Raw genomic sequence first — 13,298 nt, forward strand, 5'->3', positions numbered from 1 at the left:
CATTATTACCAAGACGCATGTCATAGCAATGTCATTATCACTACTGTATTATAACATTTTAAAGTTATTTATTTATTTATTTACATCTGTTTTGTTCAAACTATTCCTTGTAGTCCACTGAATGAGTTAACTTTTTGAGATCAGAGCTAGAGCATCCCTATGACGCATTGCATCAGTAAGCAATGGTTTGAAAGCAGGTGTCATTAATTTGTGTCATTTTTTTTTTTCTCCCATTATTGAGTTATAACAGGCTGACCTCAATAGAAAACAATGGGAGAGCAGTGTCTGGTGTTGTATAGTAAGGCTTGATTAGCACAACCATAGCCTTATGCATGGTTTAACTCCATATGCTGGATAAACAGGTTATTAATTAGCATTTTAATGTGTATGACAATTGTATTAAGTCAAATTAAAAAAAAAAAGACTTTTGATTTTCTAATTAAGAACAACTACAGTTGTCAATATCAAGGTCAAAATCACATTTGAATGATCCACCAGTAAAAACTAAAAATAGTAAAAAGACTGCCACTTGAAGAGTAGGATGTCATAGTAGCATGGGTAAAATCTCGCTCACGGCAAGTTACTGGCCTTTGCACTTCTGGTGGGTTAGACAGGAAAGTCGATTGAGGATATTTGACCCCTACAAGTCCACATAGAGAGTCTGTAGGCTATGCCTTTCCTTCAGAGTTTGGCAGGTGGACTAAGGCGACCAGCTTGCAGGAATGATACCCGTTGATATTCAGTTTTCTGGTTTCTAAGTGCATTGCAGCTGTGAGGCTAATTTCAAATTAGGAATTTCAAATTGGGTAGAGTTAGTAAAACTGAATGAAATTGATTCACCCGTAACTGCGGTATATCACTAATATAAATTAAGGTTTGTTTTTCTTTGCTGGCCATTTTTCAGTGATTATTTTTCAATTGGAAAGGTTTATGTTGTGCAATAGAAATAGATAACATAAGTAATAACTTATTTTTGTCAGTGGTCTGTGAGTGGTTCTAATGTTTTTGATTCAATTGCACCATAGGAATTTAAACTATATATATTATCTATAAATGTGTATATATATATATATATATATATATATATATATATATATATATATATATATATATATATATATATATATAATATATATATATATATAGACACACACACACACACCTAAAGATTATTTATTCAAAGGCTGATATGATAAATCTCTTTTAAATCTAGTCATGTGTTAAATTGAGGTTTTACGTGTCCTTTCATTCATTTGGGATCTGGGCAGCAATGTTCCACAAACCAGTGTATACTCTGTTAAAGGTGTGTGTTTTGTTTTAATTCTTGAATGTATTTAACCTCAGCCCTTTATCAATAGAGATAGAGGCTAAACAAGTTCTGATTCTTATGCTAGCTAGTGTTTTTATTCTCACAGCACACAGGAGTAGTTTACTTGCACGGTCTTCCCTAAATTGATTCAAAACAAACAAACAAAAAAGATTCATTTACAAGCTCATAAGTTATTTACAGAATGCTTTTTAACATCACTTTCAAAACCAAATCCCTTGATCTTAAACAGATGCTAATGAACATTCTAGCACTGATTAATGAGTTGTTTGCACTTAAATGCTCATTAATGCCTTCTAAAATAAGTGACCCCTACCAGAAGAAATATTTAATTTAGGGACCCATAGTTGTACAGTACATGAAACTTGTCACTTAATAATCAATGATTCCGTTGAACTTGCACTATGTTTGCGAATGTAATTCATACTACTTCACAATAAGCCTATAGTGAAAAGTTGTTTCAACACCTGCAGTTATTATTGATTATCCCAATTGATAAGATCTGACATGGATGCTACCTCTTTCTTAAAGTGCACAAAGTAAAGGGTATCTTATGTTATAATCTCATCTAAAAGGCAGATCCTTGAGTGTTAAGTTATATACTGCTGTAATTCTTATGTTGTGGATCTGTGACTTTGAAATGTGAGATCCTTGACTGTTTCAACGAGTATGACAGATAGAGCTATAATGAGCCAGGCAATTAGTAGGATCACAGAATACCATAATGCTTAGTGAAGTCCTGTCTGTAATAATAAAATAAATACATACATATTAGGAGACACATTTTAATTTTTAATGGATTACCTTTTTAAAGCCTGTCATTTCTATCGGTCTAACATTAACGTGTTTTGACATATTTAAATGATCTAAAACTACTACACCCCATAATTAATTGAAAGAACAAGTAATACGAGATAAAACACAGAGACACTTAAAAAAAAAAAAAAAAAATCCCAAATATGAAGACATTTAATTTTATAAATCATTTTACTGGTCTTTTTGATATATACACATTGCCTAATATTTGTTTCATAAGGGCCTTCTGCTTTAAATGGCAAAATCCACTGATTGGATGGTCTTCTAACTGTAGAATATGATTGCCCTACATATAAAGGTGTGCTTCTCCACCAACGGGAATGACAGTCATCCCAAGAAGAACATTATTGAAATGTACTATTTCTAATATATTGAGAACAAGACTCTATAAAACATTTGCTAGGATCAAAATTCAATTTCAATATTTATCATATAACAGAAATGCTGTTTGTCTTGGCTGAAATGACATTTAATTAGGCAAAAGTGCAGATGTAGTCAAATTTTAAGTTATAAAGTCAATGGTAACATAAATTATATAAACAGAGCCAAGCAAAAAACAGTGCCATAAAATACATAGCCACACCTTCTGATTTGCTGAAGCAGAGTATTAAACTAGTATTATATACAGTGGTTGTCATGTCACTGTTATTCAAAACCTTTTTCGTATTACGTATGAGCAGCATACCAGTCTAATGCAATATTACCATTTCATTTAACTATAGATGAAACTAGAACAGGCCCACCAAAAGAAATACCTTAATGCTGTAATAGTCTCATCACTGTTGCCAACCAATGTGGGGAAGCAACTAAAAGGCAACAAAAACAGAATGCCTGGGCTTGTAGAGGTTATTTTGTAGTTGTACAATGCACTGGTGATATTGCACCCGTGTGCTGTTTTCAATTTGAGTTACAACATTATCAAAAGCACATGGAGAGTTTCCAGAGAAAAGCAACCAGCAACCCTAACCAATATTTTATGTGCAGCACAGAAACCAGGACCTGAGGACACAGTTGGAAATGTAGTAGATTTAATGGATAGACTTTGGACAGATGGTAGGAGACACACAAAATGTTCAGGGTATGGAATGGGTTGTTGTTGATGCTGAATTACTGTTGTCCTTTAAGACCCATCTTGACAATGTTTTGAGATCAGATACTAAGAAGTGAACAAGCATGGATGGGTAGAAACATATAACATTTTCTTATGTTCATATGTTCTAATCTAATATCTGTGCAGTACCTTTTTATGCATTTAGAACCTAGAATCTTGATTTAGGTAAATTTCTGTCAGTTTAAAGCATCATTTCTTTGCTTTGTGTCTTAGGCTTTCCACAAAGGAAATAGAAGACAGAGCACAGGCTCTTGGCTTCTTTGAGACATTGAAAGCTTTTCAGGAGCATTTGATCAAGTATGTGTTCCCCAGCATTGAAGGAAATGACCTACCACTTTTACTTTACTACTTCTCCCTGCTTGAAAACTGTGGCTGTTTGGATTTTGTGAACAGCCCCATTAAGCCCGATACACATATAAGGCTGCGCAAAGACCGAAGGCTGTTGCAACTGGTAGGTTGAAATTTAGAAAATAACTGGATTACATTGCCTGTAACAGGGTTTCTCAAAGTCCTAACCCATGACCCAACCGAGCAGACCTGCCATCACTGGGCCATATACTGACAAAACTGAACATACAGTATTAGGGATTGCATCTTGATTTCATGGGATATAAAGATATTTCTTAAAAATGTAATGTTATTTTTAAAAGAAAAAAGAAACACACTGTACTGACTGGTCAATAGTAATGCATCCATATCAACAACATATTCATAAAAAGAAAAAAATAGCAATAAGTAGGGCTTTGCAGCCTAGTTCTTACTTTGCATACATTGTGTGCAATAGGCTCACATGTTAAAAGTGTAACAGTGTCATTCATTCAGATCATGTTTGCCCTGTGAGCTGTAACTGTGTCAGTGCTATTTCAGGGTTCAATGCTTTTGGTCAACAGGAATCAGTGCCTTGTGTATTAAACTTCATTTGATTCAAAGGTTAGGTTTTGCTCCAGAAGTTTTACAAACAAACGTCAAAAACACAGGAATAAAAAAAAAAAACAAACAATTGACAGTTCTTAAAAAAATGTTTTGAAGTATTCTTTTTTACTATATATATACACACACACAGACACACACACACACACACACACACACACACACACACACACACACACACACACTGCTGTGCAAAAGTCTTAGACATGTTGCATGTTTCTACTCTGATGCATTATGAGCATCAGCAGTATCAACAATTTACTCAAAGCCTCCACTAGTGTTTTCTACTATTATAACAGCCTTGACTTGCATAAAGATGGAAAAACATTGAAGTAAATAGCTTGCATCACTCGATTTTCAAAGTGTGGTATCTGAAGTATAATCAACAGAGAAACATCATCTGTAATTAACAAAACCAGGACTGGAAGACCCAAAAAGCTGTCTACAAGGATAAGCAATATTTGAAGATAATATCCTTAAAGAATAGAAAGAAGACAAGCATTAAATTGACAACAGAACTGGCAGAAGACACAGGTGTCATCAGTATGAAGGTCAATCTTGAAATCAGGACTTAAAGGATGTGTTGGTAAGAATACCTTTGTTAAGAAAGGGGAACAAGACTAAAAGACTTAAACATGCACAAGAACACAGAAATTGGACTATGGAGCAATGGTCAAAGGTGCTTTGAACTGTTGATGGATGGATAACGACATCTGTGCCTTCTGCCAGTTCCGTTCCGTTGTGTGATCCTGGGTTTTTTATGTATGTATGTGGGTGTGTGTGTCTGTATATGCACACATTTTTATATATATATATATATATATATATATATATATATATATATATATATATATATATATATATATATATATATATATATTAATCTCACATATCACATGGAGCTTTTTTTCGTTTTTTGTTTTTTTTAACTGTCGCACAAAAGACGGTAAATAAGTGCAAGGTATTTTTGTCATTTGTAGAGATTACGACAAAATATAAAAAGTCTCTGGTGTATTATATGTATTATATATACGATAGGTCTAGGGAAAAATCATTGCTGCTTTCAATAAAGAAATGTCTAAACTGGTAAATACTTATACAGTAACACCATTTATTCTGCCAGATGTAACATAAGAACATAAGAAAGTTTTCAAATGTGAGTAGGCCATTCGGTCCATCTTGCTCATTTGGTTGTTTGTTAGTAGCTTATTGATCCCAGAATTTCAGCGGGTGTCTGCTTCAATAACAATACTGGGGAGTTGGTTCCAGACTTCCACAATTCTCTGTAAAAAAGTGCCTCCTATTTTCTCTTCTACATTTGTGATGCCTGGTCCTTGTTTTTTTTTTCAGGTTGAAAAAGTAAATATCAGTACCTTTTAGAATTTTGAATGCTTAAATCAGATCGCAGCTTAGTCTCCTTTGTTCAAGACTGATTAAATTCAATTCTTGTAATGCTTGTAAAGTGTTTCAAAGCCTTTTAAATGGGATAATTCTGGTTGCTCTTCTTTGCACTCTTTCTAGAGCAGCAATATCATTTTTGTAGCGAGGTCACCAGAACTGAACACAGTATTCTAGATGAGGTCTTACTAATGCATTGTAAAGTTTTAACAATACTTCCCTTCTTTGAAATTCAACAATTTTTGCCATATATACAAGCATTTTATTGGACTTTTTTTTTATAGCTTCCTCACATTGTCTAGATGAAGACATTTCTGAGTCAACATAAACTCCTAGATCTTTTTCATAGATTCCTTCTTCAATTTCAGTATCTCCAACCCAGTCCTGGGTTTGTTAATTACAGATGATTTTTCTCATAGACACTGACTTCAGTTTCATCTCATATTCCTAATTGTTGTTGACAAATCAAAATGTATGAACCTAAACTAAACATTTTCAGGGAATCTCTTTCATTTATATCAAGCTCTGCAATGGCCCGTCATTCTGTCATTGTATTTTAAGGAATGTATTCATGCTGTAGCATTGGGTGTGAAAAGTAGTATTTATCGAGTGATCTTTCAACACTTATATATTTGAAGCTTCTTAATCAGAACTGTCATGCATACCAGATGATTACTTGAAAGAGACATTGCCAACATAATCAGACATGTTCTATTATTACATTTATGTTTGTGTTTCAGGACTGAATTACAGGACTCACAGATGAAGACTATGATCCTTTGGAGGCTCTGGCACCTGTTCTAACCAGCCACAATGTCTTATACATTTCCAAGCTGGCCTCCAAGATCCCCAGGAAAGATGGATGCATGCTGTCATCAAACACTGTGCACACTGCCTGGCTTCGCAAACTCTTTTTGAAAGGAGACCATCAGGTCCTTAAAAATCAACCCCAGTCTGCTCTGGAATATCTACATGAGTATGATAACTGTGCCAAGTACTTTGAAAGGCTTTTTCCTTCCGACATGACCTTTTTTATATAGCTTAAATCACCTTCTCCCCTGAAGTAGCCAGTTTGGTATGTATACTGCTTGTTGCATGATCCTACTATGTTTTGTTTTGATATTTATATTTAAATGTTCTGTACTATTACTCAGATCTAGCACTGGTCCTGGATGGATTTCTTTAACTGCGTTCTGTTTAAAGGTTGCCCAAATGAGTCAAATGTGAGACCCTCAAAACATGCAATGCTTCCAGTTTTGGCTTACAGCTTAGGTACAGACAGGCGTCCATGCAATTTCACAGTATTAGTGTGTAGTTAAAGTATGAACAATTGAAGCAATCAATCCGGTCTGTCAGCGGTAACGTCTTGCATTTAATTGTGTCCAGATAGACTTTTTCTTCTGATTTTATATGGAACCTTTTTACTGAAGATTTAAAACACAAGATCAATGCTCAATGTTGAAATGAAGAAGTCACCAATTTGATCTAAGGTTGTCTGCATATTCTAGCTGGAAAATCTACTTCTTAAGAACCATGTGACTGTTACTGTAATCAATGCATCCAGGATGCAACCCCAAATCAGCCTCATGGGTTGTAATGAAAATGCACTGTAAGAATCAGGCTTAACACAGGACAGGCGACACCTCTGTCTATAAAAGCAATTAATTGCGTGGATACAATGTCAGTCACAGTCAGGGGGCAGGTTGTAAACTCTAAAGTGACATACAGAAAATCAATGCAGATGGAGTTGTTTTATCACGTTGAACAGCAAATACAATGCTATTTTATAATAGACTTTTTTTGCATGTCGTTTCTAACCACTGACCAGAATGAAAGTATTTTATAAGGCTGCTGTTTAGGGATCAGGGGTATAAATAGACAAAAAGGTCAGTTATGTAACGGGAAGATACACCCTTCAAAGCCTTAAACGTCAACAGCAAGATTTTAAAATCAATGCAAAACTTAACAGGAAGCCAATGGTAAGGATCAGATTCCAGTACTGGGGTAATATGGTTACCAGATCGAGACCTAGTCAAAACCCTGGCTGCTGAGTTTTGAACATACTGCAATTTGTTTAGGGTGTTCTTGAAACCCCCAGCAAGCAGGGCATTAGAGTAATCAAGTCAAGACGAGACAAAGGCATAGACCAGTTTCACCGCAGCAGGCATAGAACAGGGCGTAGCCGGGTGATATATTAATGAAATTAAAAAAGGTACATGAGGCTGAAAAGTTAAGCTAGGGTAAAAAATGTAATGGTTCCGATGTTCATAGTTGTTGTTTTCAAATAATAATATCTTTATATAGCACCTTTCATAATGGACCACCATCACAAAGTGCTTTACAGAGGTAGGCAGTGAACTGTGCCTTACATGCAGAGTGACTTACAATAGGACATTAACTTAACATCTTATCAGTAGGACAGAGCACAAGGAGTTTAAGTGACTTGCGCAGGGTCACACAGTGAGTCACTCAGTGGCAGGTAGAGGTGGGATTTGAACTGGTGACCTTCTAGTTACAAGCCTTGGACTTTAACCACTGGACAACACTGCCTCCTATAAACAAGAATATAGTTTGTTGAGCACTAACTTTTATAAATTAGAAACACACCATTTTATATTGTTTTGACAACATGATTTTAATAATTTTGATTTAAAAAACCATTAACTGCATTCCTATATGGACGTGATTTGCATGTGATATCAGGAAAATGTAAAAAAAAAAAAACTTTATACATCTTTATACATTATTTTATTCTTTCTAAATTGCATCTATTTGTATACTACATTAGTGTGAGTAATACAATAATACTGTGCTCGGCTAGTTTGTCACAGCTGTGTAAAAAATGAAAGTTGACGAGTGTAGTTCCTTTTCCCATTGCTGCAGAAATGCAGTCTGGTTTTTCAGCTTACTGAAAATGGATTAAATGTCAAAAACAGCTGAAAGAATTGTCTGCATGGTTTTCCTGTAAACTGTTATTAAGGCTTATTATAGATTTCACATAACTGAAAACAACGCTTATGACGATGCTCTTTAGAATTGAGCTGGGGTGTTTTTTTGGTATTCTTTGGTATTGTCACCATATGATAAAAGTTAAGATAATGTTCATCAGCTTTATTGTCTGTTTAATGCCTCTGTTATGTTATTATATGTAGCTGACTGTTGAAGCCAGGCTGAAGATTACTAAGAGAACCTTGAAATCAGTCAAGCAGACAAGTGAAAAGATGAGGAAGAAGAATTCAGAAGACAGCCACCTCCCCATCAGCTTTGAAAAAGCTCTCAATCATCTCCAGCAATCACTTGCTCATCTGGAAACACTCAGTCACAGCTTCATTCTCTCCCTGAAGAACAGTGACCAGGTAATGACAGATGATGTTCCTATCTCATCAGTCACTGTGCATTCCTTCAGGGTTTGGGTAATAGACTATGTGAATGGCACTTTGTGTCCCGTCCTTAAACTAAAATGTTCTTGGGTTTTCCACAAATAGCACAGACACTTCAGAGTACTGTTAAAAGCAACTTGTGCAATTTATTGATAGTAACGCAGCACGGCATTTCCTTGGCATGGTAAAATGTCGCTAGCCAGAGCTCTGTAACCTTTTATAAACACACAAAAGATACCAAACTGCTACACCATCACAATCAAACCCTCTCCCTCCTGTAATACAAAGCACCTGTTAAATGTATATAGTTCTGCCCTTACTAACAGGTGTCCCAATTAATCTAGGTCATTTAATTTGGCCTTCCTAGCACTCCTTAACTTTTCTAATCTCCCTTTTGTAACACGCTATCAGTATATACGTATACACCTGCTAATAGGTAAGTATTTATAGCAATAATTCTATTCTTTCCACCGGTAAACAATACACGTTTGAATAACAGTGTTTAACAAACAATTAACAATACAATTCAGCATACTGTTTTGGTAGAAATGTAATTAACCAGCTCATTGTCACATTAGTTTCAAAGGCTGTTGGTGTACACTTTGATGTTCCGGTCCTGGTGTTAGTCTTCAACCTGGCCAGGTAAGTTTATATTTTAATTAACAACAGTCCTTAAAGTAACAATCCATGAGTCACAAAAGTTAATGATCAGGCCCAAGGAAAGGCCTTGTGACATTCTCCGCCACAGACTACTTATGCCATTTTAACTTCTGGTGTCTTGCAGATGAGTAACAACATTGTCACAGGTAGAACCTTCCTCACCTGATTCTAATGTGACATGATAATGTCAACTACCTATTGAAAAATTGCAACCGTTGGCTGTAACATAGAATACATTGACAGGCTTCAGCTGAAAAATCTGTTACTTTGCATCTAATGTATTACAGAATGCGTAGGGACCAGGGACTAAAACAAGCATTGTTAGTTTTTTTTTGTTTTTTTTTTACCCCAATCAGTAAGGATTTATCAATGGAAATCTGTGACTTGTCAGCAGCCTTGTTGTCTCACCTAAAATAACTTTGACATCTTCTAAAATGTCATATTACAGTGCCTGGCATCCATGTGAGTAGTTTTTCGAGATTTACGATTATACTGTGAATACAGTATAATCGTAAATCTCGAAAAACTACTCACTTCTAAATCTTTTGTAGTCATTTTTATATTACTTTACAGTATAAATACATGTTAATTTGGATTCATATGTTGTTTTTTTCTGACTTTATGTGAACGAAAAGACACACATTTGCCCGTTTTCCCATTGAAAATAGTTATATTTTGAAATATCACTGTCCTGGTCACAAAAGCAAAGTTTGTGGGGAATAATAGCCATTTTCTATACTTTTGAGGCATAAGCAGTTAGGAAATAACACTTACTACCCAGGAACAAAAATTGTGTTACATAGTGTTATTAAGACAATAAGAATTGCATAATGCTGTGAAAAAAGTTGTTTCTGGTAGAGGTTCAGTTATATTTGGTTAATCCTATTAATCACAATTATATATTTTTTTACTACATGTCATGGACAGATCCACTGTATTCACAGCAATGAGAAAGAATATGGTAGCTTCTGTTAAAAGAACAAGAGCAGGGGAAAAATGTGGGAATTAAACAGAAAGAAGTATGGCCCTTTAATTAACCTTCAGCTCAGTGTCAAGGTGCTGTACATTTCATGTTCAGTGCTGTTAATTACAAAGGGAAAAAAAACAAAAAAAGCATTGTACATCAGCTGGAGTTAAGTTATTCCTGCATTCAGCAAGTGATATCCTCAGTTCTAGTGCATTCTTTCAGCTGGTGTGAAATACCTATTGGTGGTTGACTAGTGGTGTAGTCATACATCTGAAAGTACCGGAACAGCAATTAAAATATATATTTTCTTAAACAAAAATTATACAAATTGACATTTTATTTGTACATTGAGGTAACATTTAATAGGTGCTGCATGTGTCTCACATGTAACTTTTATAGACTACTCTCCCTGATCAGTGCTGCCAGATTGGCGTTTTTTCATCTAAATGTGGCTTGTTTTGAAACCATCTAGCGGGTAAATACTGTCTTTCGTGGTTTGGTTCTTTTTTGGCTATATTTGTCATGCATGTTTTTTTTTTCATTCCTTTTGATTTATGAGATCATTACTAGCGCAGAACTTTAAAAACTTTATTTTAAATAAATGTGTAGCACTTATTTACATTTTTGTAATATATATTAATTCTTAAATGTAAGTTTGGCTACTTTTTGGTTGTGCGTTCCAAAATAAATACCTGGCACTAATGCCCTTGATTGACCTCGCCTAGCTAAGTCAGAGACGTGAGGATAACATTGGTACACATTCCAGCCCACTGGCACCTCAATCCTCACCTACCAAATCATAGCTTAACATACACTTTTTTTCTGTGGAAATTTACAATGTTACCCCCAGTGCCATACTAAGCCTGTTACAAGGGCAATCCCCAGGTCTCTGCCCTGACCAATATACAAAACAGCTTTAAACACGTGTTTATGTCCACATTCTTCTTTGTATGCATTATTCCCCCCCAAAAAATATGTGAGTCTTCTGTAGTTTGTAATATAAGTTCCTGATGTTCTCTTCATTGCATCACAAGGACGACTGACTGAATCAGCCAATTGTGCGGGAATTGTGAGATGTGTCTGTCTCTTGACTCTGCAAACATTTAAAATATGTGCTGGATATCGGAGACTCCAATTCGTGTACCATCAGAGTGGCACGTAGGGAATTGAACACTGATTCTTTTGTTCCTAGTGCCTATTCAATGGCATGGTGCAGAAAGACTCATTTGATTTCCCCACGGAAAAGAGAGCTTCATCAGTGCCCAGGCACCGACATTAGAGTGGCTGGACACCATGTAAGCATTTTCATAACAAATCCTTAAAGATTATTCAGCTAATTCTTAAGTAAAGATTCTGCCTGTATACTAAAAGTACCGGGACAGTGTTTCGGCATGTTCTGGCTCGACTACACCAGTGTGTTTGACACATATCTTTCTTTATCAGTTGTCTTGTTTTGCATTTGATTTACATTTATTAGATAATTACTAGATAAGCCACTACTGCAATGTTGCTGAAGCTGACACCCTGGGGTCATTCAAGAAGCTGCTTGATGAGATTCTGGGATCAGTAAGCTACTAACAACCAAACGAGCAAGATGGGCCGAATGGCATCCTCTTGTTTGTAACCATTCTTTTGTTCTTACTATAATTGCTAAAATGTTTTCCAGGGTACTGTGCTAATTAAGTATCCCTGGAAAGGGTAGTTGACCATAGTTTATACTGTCCTTAAATGGCATTAAAAAATTGAAAAGTAAAAAGTAAATTAATAGTAACATGCTAGGATCAGGAAGAATCACAGTTTTTGAGATTAAGAGATTCCTTTTTTTGTAATGTTGCATTGAACAACGAATTCCATATTATGGCTATGGGCAGGATTTTCAAAAGTTTGTTAACGATAACTCCAGTGTCAAAATCAAAAAATTGGTATGAAGCATTGATTTTAGCATTTTGAATCGGTCGCTATAAATAATCGTCCTAATGTGATTTCTGAAATTATGTTATGTTATATTGATTTACAAAATAATGTTACAATCTTAACGAGCAGGTCTTCTTGTGACTATTTCTATATAAGCAAATCTGTATTAATTGTCATAATTTATCAAGAGGGTTTTAATTAACAAAAGAGTAAATAACTCGCATAGTGCAATAATTAGAAGTGAGGGGTCGATATTATCTACCCCCCCCAAAGTCCCTGCAGACCCTGTTTCCCCATACACTCAACAGAACTGCAGTTTATCACTAGTAGTTAACGATATTTCAAAAGGCTAACAAGTGTACCGAATGATTACAGATTCATCATGATATACCGTTACTTGCACCCAGTGACTACCAAGAAATTATCAATGCACTGTATCCTATTTGAATTATGTATATGTACATATATGACAGCTGACATCTACTGTAGATTTTATTTGAATATTAAAACTAGTATAGAAATTACTAGATATTACAATGACGTTTCCTTAAGTGATTGCAGATTTGGTTTTAACACCTGTGTCGTATCCACACAAGAATGAACAACAGGTGTCAAAGACACACAGCGATGCACTAGGAATGGGATCTAGATCAATGACACGGATTTTGCCTAAACGTGTTTGTAATGTTGTCAGACTCCCCCCACACTTTATGCACAATGTACACTTTCACCTTCACACGTTTGTACGCATATAAAATGTTCTTATAATACTGTAAGGGTTCATTGGCTAATCAT

General features: G+C 35.3%; 1 pseudogene; it reads left to right on the forward strand.

Annotated features, from left to right (window-relative positions):
- Positions 1–13,298, forward strand: part of LOC121317738 — a 213,010-nt pseudogene that overhangs the window by 149,398 nt on the left and 50,314 nt on the right.

The sequence above is a fragment of the Polyodon spathula genome, chromosome 6, assembly GCF_017654505.1.
Source record: "Polyodon spathula isolate WHYD16114869_AA chromosome 6, ASM1765450v1, whole genome shotgun sequence".
NCBI classification, from domain to species: Eukaryota; Metazoa; Chordata; class Actinopteri; order Acipenseriformes; family Polyodontidae; genus Polyodon; species Polyodon spathula.